The sequence below is a fragment of the Equus asinus genome, chromosome 28 (genome assembly GCF_041296235.1).
Source record: "Equus asinus isolate D_3611 breed Donkey chromosome 28, EquAss-T2T_v2, whole genome shotgun sequence".
In the NCBI taxonomy this organism is placed as follows: domain Eukaryota; kingdom Metazoa; phylum Chordata; class Mammalia; order Perissodactyla; family Equidae; genus Equus; species Equus asinus.
This window is the reverse complement of record NC_091817.1, coordinates 22,368,525-22,380,636: the sequence shown is the minus strand read 5'-3', so window position 1 is coordinate 22,380,636 and position 12,112 is coordinate 22,368,525.

Sequence of the window (12,112 nt, the reverse complement as noted above, 5' to 3'; positions counted from 1 at the left end):
TTCCTGAGTTTCTTTTTACAAAAATAAGCAAATACTATATATGTTCTTAATTCCGCACGTTTCTTACACAAAAGGTAGTATACTATATACACCAAAATTGTTTTAAATTGTGGTAAAGAATACATAGCTCTTTTAAGTGCACAGTTCAGCACTGTTAAGGATGTTCACACTGTTGTGCGACAGGGCTCTAGAACTTTCTCATCCCGACAAACTACAACTCTAACACTCATCAACCACCTCTTCATTTCTCTCTCCTTGTAACCCTGGCAGCCACCGTCCTTATTGTTTCTGTGAATTTGACTGCCATGCGGTATTTCTTTTCACGGCTGTCTTATTTCACTTAGCGTAACGCCCTCAATGTTATATGCACGTTTGTTTGTACCCGGCTTTTGCTGGAAGTCAGTCCATATCAGTTAAGAGTGATCTCTCTCATTCTTTTTTGAGATTGTGTAATGCTCTGTTGTATGGATATACAATAGTTTTTTTATTGAGGTGACATTGGTTTATAACGTTATAAATTTCAAGTATGTATCATTATATTTCAATTTCTGGGCAGATTGCGTCATGTTCACCACCCAAAGACTAATTACCATTTATCACCATACTTATGTGCCTATTCTGCCCTCCTTTTTCCCCTTTCCCCTCTGGTAACCACCAATGCAATCTCAGTCTCTGTGTGTGTGTTCGCTGTTGTTTTTATCTTCTATTTATGAGTGAGATCATATGGTATTTGACTTTCTCTCTCTGACTTATTTTGCTTAACGTAATACCCTCAAGGTCCATCCATGTTGTTGCGAATGGGGACGATTTTGTCTTTTTTTATGGCTGAGTTGTATTCCATTGTATATATATATATCATATATATGTGTTATATGTATTACATATTATTATTATATATTATATATTATTATATTATATATTATATACATTATATATATTATATATATATACACCACACCTTCTTTATCCATTCATCAGCCGATGGGCACTTGGGTTGCTTCCATGTCTTGGCTGTTGTGAATAATGCTACAATAAACACAGGGGTGCATAAATCTCTTTGAATTGTTGGTTTTATGTTATTTGTATAAATACCCAGTAGTGGGATACCTGGGTCATACGATATTTCTATTTTTAATTATTTGAGAAATCTCCATTCTGTTTTCCATAGCGGCTGTACCAGTTTGCATTCCTATCAGCAGCATATGAGGGTTCCCTTTTCTCCATATCCTCTCCAACATTTGTTATTTGTTGTCTTGTTAATTATAGCCATTCTGATGGGCATGAGGCAATATCTCATTGTAGTTTTGATTTGCATTTCCCTAATAATTCGTAATGTTGAATATCTCTTCATGTGCCTATTGGTCATCTGTATATCCTCTTTGGAAAAAAGTCTGTTCAGATCTTTTGCCCATTTTTTAACTTGGTTGTTAGTATTTTTGTTGCTGAGACACATGAGTTCTTTATATATTTTGGATATTAACCCCTTATCAGATATATGGTTTGAAAATATCTTCTCCCAAGTGTTAGGTTGTCTTTTTGTTTTGCTGATAGTTTCCTTTGCTGTGCAGAAGATTTTTAGTTCGATGTAGTCCCATTTATTTGTTTTTCTATTGTTTCCCTTGCCCGGTCAGACAGGGTGTTTGAAACATGCTGCCAAGACCAATGTCAAAGAGCATACAGCTTGTTTTCTTAAAGAAGTTTTATGGTTTCAGGTCTTGCATTCAAGTCTTCAATCCATTTTGAGTTGATTTTTGTGCATGGTGTAAGATAATGGTCTACTTTCCTTCTTTTGCATGTGGCTGTCCAGTTTTCCCACCACCATTTATTGAAGAGACTCTCCTTTCTCCATTGTATGCTCTTGGCTCCCTTGTCTACAGTTAGCTGTCCATAGATGTGTGGGTTTGTTTAAGGGCTCTTGATTCTATTCTATTGATCCCTGTGTCTGTTTTTATGCCATACTATGCTGTTTTTATTTCTATAGCTTTGTGGTATATTTTGAAATCAGGGAGTGTGATACCTCCAGCTTTGTTCTTTTTTTCTTAGAATTCCTTTGGCTATTTGGGGTCTTTTGTTATGCCCTATAAATTTTAGGATTCTTTGTTTTATTTCTGTGAAAACGTCACTGGAACTTTGATAGGGATTGCATTGAATCTGTAGATTGCTTTAGGAAGTATGGACATTTTAGCTATGTTATTTCTTCCAATCCAAGAGTGTGGAATATCTTGCCATTTCTTTGTGTCTTCTTCAATTTCTTTCAACAACATTTTATAGTTTTCAGTGTACAGATATTTCACCTCTTTGGTTAAATTTATTCCTAAATATTTTATTCTTTTTGTTGCAATTGTAAATGGGATTGTATTCTTAATTTCTCTTTCTGCTACTTCATTATTAGTGTATAGAAACACAACTGATTTTTGTATGTTGATTTTGTATCCCACAAGTTTACCATATTCATTTATTATTTCTAAAAGATTTTTGGTGTATTCTTTAGGGTTTTTTACATATAAAATCATGTTATCTGCAAATAGTGACAGTTTCACTTCTTCCTTCCTTTTCTTTTCTTTTTTTACAACTGTTGCCAATCTTCTTTTTTTTTTCTGCTTTTTATCCCCAAATCTCCCCAGCACATAGTTGTATATTTCAGTTGTGGGTCCTTCTAGTTGTGGCATGTGGGATGCTACCTCAGTGTGGCCTGATGAGCAGTGCCATGTCAGGGCCCAGGATGCGAACCAGCGAAACCCTGGGCCACCAAAGCTGAGGGTGTGAACTTAACCACTCGGCCATGGGGCTGGCCCCTCTTTTATTTCTTTTTCTTGCCTGATTGCTCTGGCTAAGACTTCCAATGCTATGTTAAATAAGAGTGGCGAAAGTGGGTATCCTTGTCTGGTTCCTGTTCTTAGAGGGATAGCATTCAATTTTTCTCCACTGCGTATGATATTGGCTGTGAGTCTGTCATATATGGCCTTTATTATGTTGAGGTATTTTCCTTCTATACCCATTTTATTCAGAATTTTTTTCATAAATGGATGCCGTATCTTCTCAAATGCTTTCTCTGCATCTATTGAGATGACCATGTGATTTTTATTCTTCATTTTGTTAATGTGGTGTATCACATTGATTGGTTGGTGGATGTTGAACCATCCCTGCTTCCCTGGAATAATTCCTGCTTGTGCATATACAATAATTTATTCAACCTGTCTTCCACAAATGGACATTTAGGTTGTTTTCAATATTTTGCTGTAACAAAAAAAATCACAGTGAATAACTTCCTGCGTATGTTATTTACAGTTGTAAATATTTTTTTCTAGGTAAATTCCTAGAAGTGGGATGAATGTGGCACAGGGTGGAGACATGTGTGATCTCGTTAGATATTGCCAGATCCCCTCCGTGGGAGCCGTACTTTCTTGCATTGCCTCCAGCCTTCCATGAGAGCTCTCGTTCCCCTGCAGCATCTCCAACAAGGTCTGTTGAGACATTTGAATTTTTGCCACAGTGATAGGTGAGGAACCGTGTCCAGGTCCAGTTCTCGTTAACATTTGTGTTATTATGAGTTCAACTGAGCATCTTTTCTTTAAAGACCATTTGCTTGCCTTTCATTGTGAACAACAAAATAGATTTAACCATTTTTGTATTTTCATCTTTTTCTCCCTTAATTTTTAGAGCAGGAGATTAAACTCTTGACAACTGTACTTGCCATAGATAGTACCGTAAAGAAGGTGGATATTTATTGTCGTTACTTGTTTTTTCTGTCCAGTCTCCAGCTTCCCCTTCCTAAAAGGGGCACGATCTCCCTTGTAGGGACTGTCCCATTGTGTGGAGGCTGAATGGGCCAAAACCACCTTCCCCTCTCACTGGTCCCAATAGCTGTGACCACAAATAGACCACGGCAGTCAGGCGCATCTGCCCAGACTCTGAAACTTAAGCAGGTGACTCTACAACTCAAGGAGTCCTTTATTTCAAGCGGCAATGGTGGCGAGTTGTTCTATCAGCTCTGCCAGGAGGTTGCGCTATGGTTTTGCAGCAAAGCAGATGCGGTCCAAGAGCTAAGGGGTGGGTAGGGGATTGACTGTGCAGGGTCTTGTAGATCATTGAAGAGGCTTAGGATTTTTCTCTGAGGGAGATGGGAGCCATGGGAGGGTTCAGAGCAGAGTAGTGGCATGATCAGACTCCTTTAACAGCATCCCTTAGGCTCCCAAGTGGAGAGTAGACTGTAAGAAGCAGGGGCAGGTGGGCAGGGAGAGCAGTGAGGAGAGAGAAGCTATGCAACAATCCCAGAAATCATGGCACTTTAGACCAGCGCGGCAGTAGGGGGCAGAAACAGCAAAAAGGTATTTAAAAAGTTTCTCCTTGTCTTACCTAATGTCATCTTGTGTGCTCTCCGTGGTCCATGTGTGTACCCAGGGGATGGCTGTATAACAATATGAAGAGTTAAATTTCATGCCACAGGCTAGAAGTTCTACTGAATTCGAAGGAGAAGAGGCCCCCAAGGGTGGTTGGCCTTCAGTGTCTCAATTGTCCTCACAATAACGGGCAGAGTGGAACTATTATTATAATGGAGCACATGAAGACATAGAGTCTTTGGGCTCTAGTGGAGGAATCAGACAAAAAAAAAAAGTAGACAAATGAAAAAAATGGCCAGTTGTCATAAAAGCCATGAGAAAGGATAAAATGAGACTGAGAAAGGAATGGGAGTGGGAAAATCTAAAGATGCCTCTATTCGAAAGAAAGAGACAGAGTTAGCCAAGAGAAGAATGGAATGGGGAGGAGGTTCCATTAGGCAATGGGAACAGTGTGTGCAAAGGCCCTGAGGCAGGAATGTGTGGGCGATGCGGGAGAAACCGAGGGAAGGAGTTCAGATTTCACTGTGAGCAGCTCCCTCTGTTCATCTCCCATCACAGGCATATGCACGTGCTGCATTGGCTCCAGTTCAGCTGTTTCGTTCTTTGGGGTAGAATGTGGAGCCATTTCTTAATTGCTCTATATTTAGCTTTGTTTAAAAATCTATAATTTAAAAACCACCAAGGGCAGGGCTGGTAATTCAGCTTCCACGGTCCATTTACTCTTTGGCCTTCACTGCTGAGCCAGCCCACCAAGGTGACAGTGTGTGCCAGTCACGATGGAAGTGTTCGTTAGCAGAACATCTGCTCCCTCTGAGCTGGCCTGGGTCTAGTTGCCAAACCCCAGAGCTAAGTGCAGTCCCCTTGGTCTAGTTTCCCACACAGCAGGGGCTGCACAGGGACAGAACAGCTGGGGCCTGGTGGAGGGGGTGGCACACAGCATAACAGGTCCCAGATCAGTTCAAGCCTGGGCTGTGCTCTTTGGAACCACATCGCCTCCTCTCTCTGGGCCTCAGTTTCCTCACCTGCCAAACGGGCTGGATGAAATCAGGGGCCCTAGATCTGGGAGGCATTCTTACTATTGGCGAGACTGTCAACTGGTCCATCTTCTTGCTGGGTCCTTTGATAAGATCACAGTTTTAAAGGCACATTCTCTTTGATCTGGTGGTTCCACCTCCAAGAATCTCTTCCAGATGTACTCACACATTTGTACAGATAAGTGTGCACAAGGATATGCTGACTAGCACTGTTCGTGAGGACAAAGGATTGGAAACAACCTAAACGTCCATCAATAGGGAACTGGTCATATAAATTATGGTGCATTCATACCAAGGAATATGATGCTGCCTTAGAAAAAAATGAGACAGATCTCTGCGTATGGATAAGGTATGGTGCCTAAAATATATTGCTACGTAAAACAGCAAACTATTGTGTGCATTTGTGTCTGTAGACAAGGTGACGGTGTAACACGCTTGCAGGCGTGTATGTATCTCTAGAAAGAGGCGGGAGAGGCTGGTGACAGGTTGTCCCGAGAGCCTGCAGAACAGAGTGGGAGGGAGGTTGCTTTCCCACTGTCTCTTCCCTTGGTACGATTTGAAGTGTTTTCCAAATGCATGATTAAATTAATTAATTAATTTTTAAATCCTTTATATACCTATAGAACCAATAGGTAATAGGTGACTGACACGGGCTAGGTGTGAGACAACAGGGAGCAGTGGCATGCTCGAGTCCACCCAGAGGGACAGCTGTCACTCAGCCCCACTCAACTGTGGCTGTGGGGCAGGGGGCCAGGGTGGCCTGACCTGACTTCTCGAGATAAATAGAAATTCACATTTTAATGCGAACTCTTCTGATGTGTAAGCATTGGCAACTGATTAAAACTATTATAACAAAACAAAACACGGTGGGTCCAAAATGTCTGGGGCCAGGTTTGTTCCTGGCCTTGTTTGTGACTGCCCTATTAGATGATTTTTGAGTTTCCTTTCAGCTTTAATGATCCTCTGCCTGGGACACTTGCAAGCATTGAGTGCATATTTGCATGCACACAGTGGGTCTTTCTCAGGTTGGTATGGGTGACTTTGCAAATGGTGGCCCTGGCCATTGGGCAGTGATGGTAAGTGGAAAAAGACCTGGCCTTTAGTCAGCAAGGGATGCCCGGTGGAGGCCCAGCCTCAGTTTCCTCATCTGCAAGATGGGGACACTCGACGTCCTGCCCTGCCTGTGGTCATGGGGATCAAATGAGGAGCCGAATGTCAGCATGCTCTGCAAATGGCAGCACATGGGACAGTCTTGCTTCAAGGACACAAAGCCTGGACAGCCAGCACCAGACCTCTGGTCACTTTCCCTCCTACCCCCATCCTCATGGGGCCTTGGAGAGTTTTCAGTCCCATAAAGGGAGCTCAGTGAAGCCGTGTCACACACTCCAGACCCCAATCCTAGTCCCCCACAAGCTCCCCAATCCCCAACAGAGTGAGACACGCACGCCCATGTGCAAACACATCCTCCGACTTACTTATTATGTTTGCCATTTGTTAAGAATGGAAATGCTATTTATTAAGAACTGTGTTTGAACCAGAAAGAGGTTATTTTCTACCACCTGAAATGACTCGACACAGAAAAAAAAATGTTCAAAACAGAGCAGTACAAAAAACTTCCACAGCAGAACAAAAATTTCTGAAGTAATTCCTGTTTTTGCTGCTAATATCAATACACTTTTGTTGTCTACATTTATATGATGGTGAGCAAATAAGAGCCTCCTTTAACGTGACTGAAGTTCTGAGCTCCACAAGAAAGATGTGAGAAAGGCGATAAATAATGTGTTAAAAAGCAATTATTTATTTCCTTCCCTCTAATGGCTGGTAGCTGCCTTTTCCCCTTGAATGAATCTGTTTCCTAGACTATAGCTCTCAAAAGATAATAGTGACAACAAAGCCCGCCTTTCCACCTAAGAAGCCTGATGATGGAGGAAGCTTTGCCAGGTTCGCAGGGCTGTAAACCGAGTGGGTGGGTAACACCGGCCAGCGCGCAGAGGGGAGACGATTATTCATACCAGACTCCCCGGAACGATCCGGGAAGAGAAGCCTCAAAGACACACTCGGAAGGTGACACGAAGGGTGGAGCGCATCAGCCGGGTGAGGGGCCCATGCGGTGTTTTCCCAATTACAGGCCCGGGGCAAGGCTGCAGAGAGCTCTTTGTATAAGACACTGGAACGCAAGTCTAAACCAGGGCTTGGAAGCCCCCCCGCGCTGCCTGATTGAGATGCTCGTTTCTCTGTTCCTCAGCAGAAACTGGAGGGGGCAGGGGACACCACGTTTCACATTGCTAATGAGTGCCCAGTCAGGCATCTCAGAGCCTCTGGTCTCTGCCTGCCTCTGCTCCCTCCCTGTCCAGCCAGCCTCGGCGGGGATCAGAGCAGTAGCTGTTGTATATTGAGTGCCAGGGCCTGGGAGCTTTCAGACATTCCCTCTTTGCAACCTCCAATCAGCCAAACCAATGAAGGAATCAGATTTGGAAACAGAAAGAGGCAGCTTTAGGATTTGCACCCAGGACTCGCTGCCTCCAATCCTCAAGTTCTTTCCATGAAGAAAAGCTTCTGGGCTTCCAATTGTTTAGGAAAAAAAGTTTAAGTCCTTAGCTTGGCATTCAACGTCTCAACTCTCCTGCCTCCCTTTCTTTCTTTTTTTTTTTTTTTTGGTGAGGAAGATTGGCCCTGAGATAGGATATGTTGCCACTCCTCCTCTTTTTGCTTGAGGAAGATTGTCACTGAGCTAACATCTGTGCCAATCTTCCTCTATTTTGTATGTGGGACGCCACCACAGCATAGACTGATAAGCGGTTTGTAAGTCTGTGCCCAGGATCTGAACCCACAAACCCCAGACCACTGAAGCAGAGAGCATGAACTTAATCACTAAACCACCCAGCCAGCCCCCGGCCCCTTCTTATGTCTGTCAGCATCTCCACTCCAGCTCAGACAGCATTCTGCTTACCATTTCTGGAACGCTCCTTGAACCACCTTGCAAATGCCCTTTGTCTGGGCTCCTCTCCCCTCATCTCTCCTCTCTTATGCTGCTCATGGCCTGCCACGAGCTCTGGGCAGCCTGCCTCTCCTCTGTAGTTGGGGTATCCTGCCTGGTCCCCTGCTTTACCGAGGGCATGTCTGAGTCCCCCCTCCCCCATACTCCACAGAGCACAGCTGCAGCAATATTCTATTTCCCCTAGTTCTTGTCTGACGATTACACTCGGCCTAAAAGAAATGCTTCTACCCCAGTTCTACGATGTGTAAACTTGTGATGTTTGGCCAATGGTGCAATGCTCTTGGCCTCAGTTTCCTCCTCTGATGGAACTCACAGTCCTCATTCTGCTAACAGAGTTCTTTGGGTCCAGGTGGGGAAGGGGAGGTAGGGGAGAGGGTGAGACAATGAATTGAAAACCATGTTTTAAACTTGTAAAATGTTGTTATTCTAAATATTTATGTGTCTTGAATTTTCCTTCATCACATTTCGCGCTCTGAATGTCCCCACGAAAACGAGGTAGGAGAAGGTGTTTTCCAATTTTTATAGATGGGAAAATAGGAACCTATAAAAGCTGAGTGACCGACTTAGGAAGGACACAGAAATAGGATCAGAGCCCTGCAAGGGTCTTTAATTTCCCAACTTCTTGCTTTTTCATTAGAGGATAGGGTCCCTTTAATAACAGCACTTCTGTTCTTATTCTCAGAGAAAGGATGATTTTAATATCTCAAATTCACCAAGCTTTTAGTGGGAACCTACTTTGCACCAGAAAGAGATTCAAAGGCTGACCGGCTCAGGGAGCCCTTAGTTTCTTAGCTCCAGGCCAAGAAGTGGAGCCGAGGGTGAGCTTAGGGAAAGGCAGGATGACCAGTGGTTGGGCTTCCTGCCCCTTCATCCCGCTGCACCACCAGCCAGCTGGGCAGCCTTGGGCCCATTGGTTAACTGCCCTGGGTCTCAGTTCCCTCATCTGTTAAATAGTGTCTCTGAGGTCTTGAAACTCGTGAAGTGCTCAGAACAATGCCTACACAAGTAAAGGCTCCGGAAGGTTCGTTTTCCCAGCAAATACTTGGTAAGTGTCTACAGTGTACTTGGCATTGTTTTAGGTACTGGGCGCACAGCAGTGACCAAGACAGAGTCTCTGCTCTCATGGGGCTTATAGTCACGTGGGGAGGCAGATAAGAAACACATAAATGAATACAAAACCTAAGTAATTTGGTTAGCTTTCCTTAATAACTGTCTATAAAGATTATTACATTTCTCAGTTGGTTTTTTTTTGGCAAAAAATGCAAACACTTATTGGGTCATCGATTTTGCACTTTCACACGACTCGTCTTCTAAAGATCTCAGTCTGATATCAGTGCCTCACTGCCAATTGCTCCCTGGAAAACACCTGCCCAGGAGATAATTCTACTGCAGCCTGGAACTAAAACCAACCCGGGGTCTGGGTACTAAATGGTATTAACTTAGGGTTTGCTTAAATTTAGGGCTCGCAAACTCAAATGCTAGCCGAGGTCAGGTGAATCTCATAAAAAAAGGCAGCTGGCTAGAATCAGGGCCAGGCGATCACGGCCACACGGAGAAGCAGATTCAGCATGGCCAGATTTTGTGTTATTTTTTGAGCTGGGGGCCATCCAGAATTTTTGCGTGAAATTTCCTGATTTTTGTTTAATAGCAACAGATTCGACTTTACGATGAAACCCCTGAACTGGGCCAAGTGTAGACTAAACACAAATCTTCTGTTGGCCAAGTGCAGCCCGAGAACCACCAGTTTGCAAAGATGCTTGGTTTATATCATTGCATGTAATTTTCAGCTTGGTCCTAAACCGCCCTGCCTTTTGAAGACACTGCAATTTTCTTCCCTTTGTCTGTCTCGTTCCCAGCATTATCTGTAGAAGCAGTCCTGGTAAACAGGTTTTCTGTGCCAAAGTGTTGCATTGCTGGAGAGCTGGTGGGCTTGGGAGGTCCATCTGAGAGTGAGGGAAATAACTCGTTCTCGCTCTCCCGACTTTGGTAATCACTGACTCTTTGTGCTTTCCATCTTTCTGGTATTGCTTATTTTCTTTGCATATTAATATGTCCCTCAGCACAACGCTTAAATCCGAGAGGGAGCAAGTGTGGAGAGCAGAAGGAACATACAGACACATTCATAGTCCTTTTGGCATAATACAGATGAAACCGGAACCCCTCGGGCCTCCTCTGCTTGCCCCAGACATCCAGGAGACTTGGCTCTTTGTTTCCCAAAGATTACAGGATTAGAGTCACTGGTCACCCTGTCCCAGAATATAATCAGCTGCATGGCTGAGCTGGGCTCAATTCTGCACCAACGGTGAGTGACTGGCAGAGAATTTGGGGCCAGGCTTCTAAGTGTGAGTGAGTCTTTATTCCTGTGTTCTCAGAGCCAACTAAGGAAGCTTTGAATCATAACAAGCTTTTCAGGGCTTTGGACTCTGGCCCTCTCTAAATGGAATTTAGAGGTGATGAGTTTGGATTTTCAGTGCCCGCGTTTTGAAGCAGCCTTTCAAGCAGACTCAGAAATCTCCACCACCACCTAAGGGAGAGGTTCTGAAAGTCGAGCGTGCTTTGGAATCACCTGGAGGGCTTGAAAACACAGGTTTCTGGCCCGCCTTGCAGATTTTGCTTCAGAAGGTCTAGGATAGGGCCCAAGAAACTTGTATTTCTGGCAAATTCCCAGGTGATGCTGAAGCTGCTGGTCCAGAGACCACCCTTGGAGAGCCACTGTTCTGAGCAACTGTCAAACAGGCGTCTAAAACTCAAGAAATGCTTGCCCTTAAAACACCTGTTGCTCTTAATATTTAGAGGATGCCGGTTCTAGTGGAAATCAAATCACGAAACCTGGGTTCCAGCCCTGACCCTGTGTTACTAGCTCTGTGGCCTTGGGCAAGACACTTACCTTCTCTGAACCTCCATTTACTCCCCTGGAAGCTGAAAATAATAATTCCAACCCCTCTTCCTTACAGGGGTGGGGGGAGCCTCCAGTGCCTTGGGTGTACAGGTGCTCAAGACCCTCCATGTGGGCATGAGGGACCTTACTGAGACTGTGGGACCTCAGGAGCTTGTGTTCTAGTCTCTTCTCGGTTTTTACTCTGGTCAGTCCTCTGCGGTAAGACTATTTTAAGGCAAAAGACTTCAGAATTCGAGATGGAAACATTCATTTTCATGAAGAATTAATCCTTTCTGGGAGAAAGCATTGTAACTTCCTCAGTCTCCAAGAAGTCCCAGCCTGAGAAAAAGGTTTTCCTACTATAGTAGGCGAAGCTCACAAAGTAATGGCAACCTGTGGACGTTCCCAACAGATTGCTTTCCTGTTCATGTTGGGGATTAGTATTAAAGATTATACTAAAACAGGAAAAAAGATTGTTGACTTGAAAAATAATTTAGCATCGAGGAAGAGCTTGATTAGGCCCTGACAATGAGCAGATGTCCAAATGGTGGAGAGCAACGTGGGGGGTTCTTCAAAATGGCCAGACGTGACTTGTGAGCAGAATCTCAGGGCTTCCTTCCCAGCACAGTGGATGGAAACTCTCTCATAATCGACTCTTGATTTCCTTCCTGATTTTAAACAGAAATTGCTTTTCCCTGTTGGCCCAGCCCACATCCATGCTGGGCAAACCTGCAATGTTTTCTCTTTTGTTTGCACTGCCCAGGTTTTTTTGCAATGTCAAACTTAAAGCCTGGGCTGAGACAGCAGTTGGGTGTCTGGCGATCTGACAAAGGATAATGGCAGAAATGAAGATGGTGGCCCG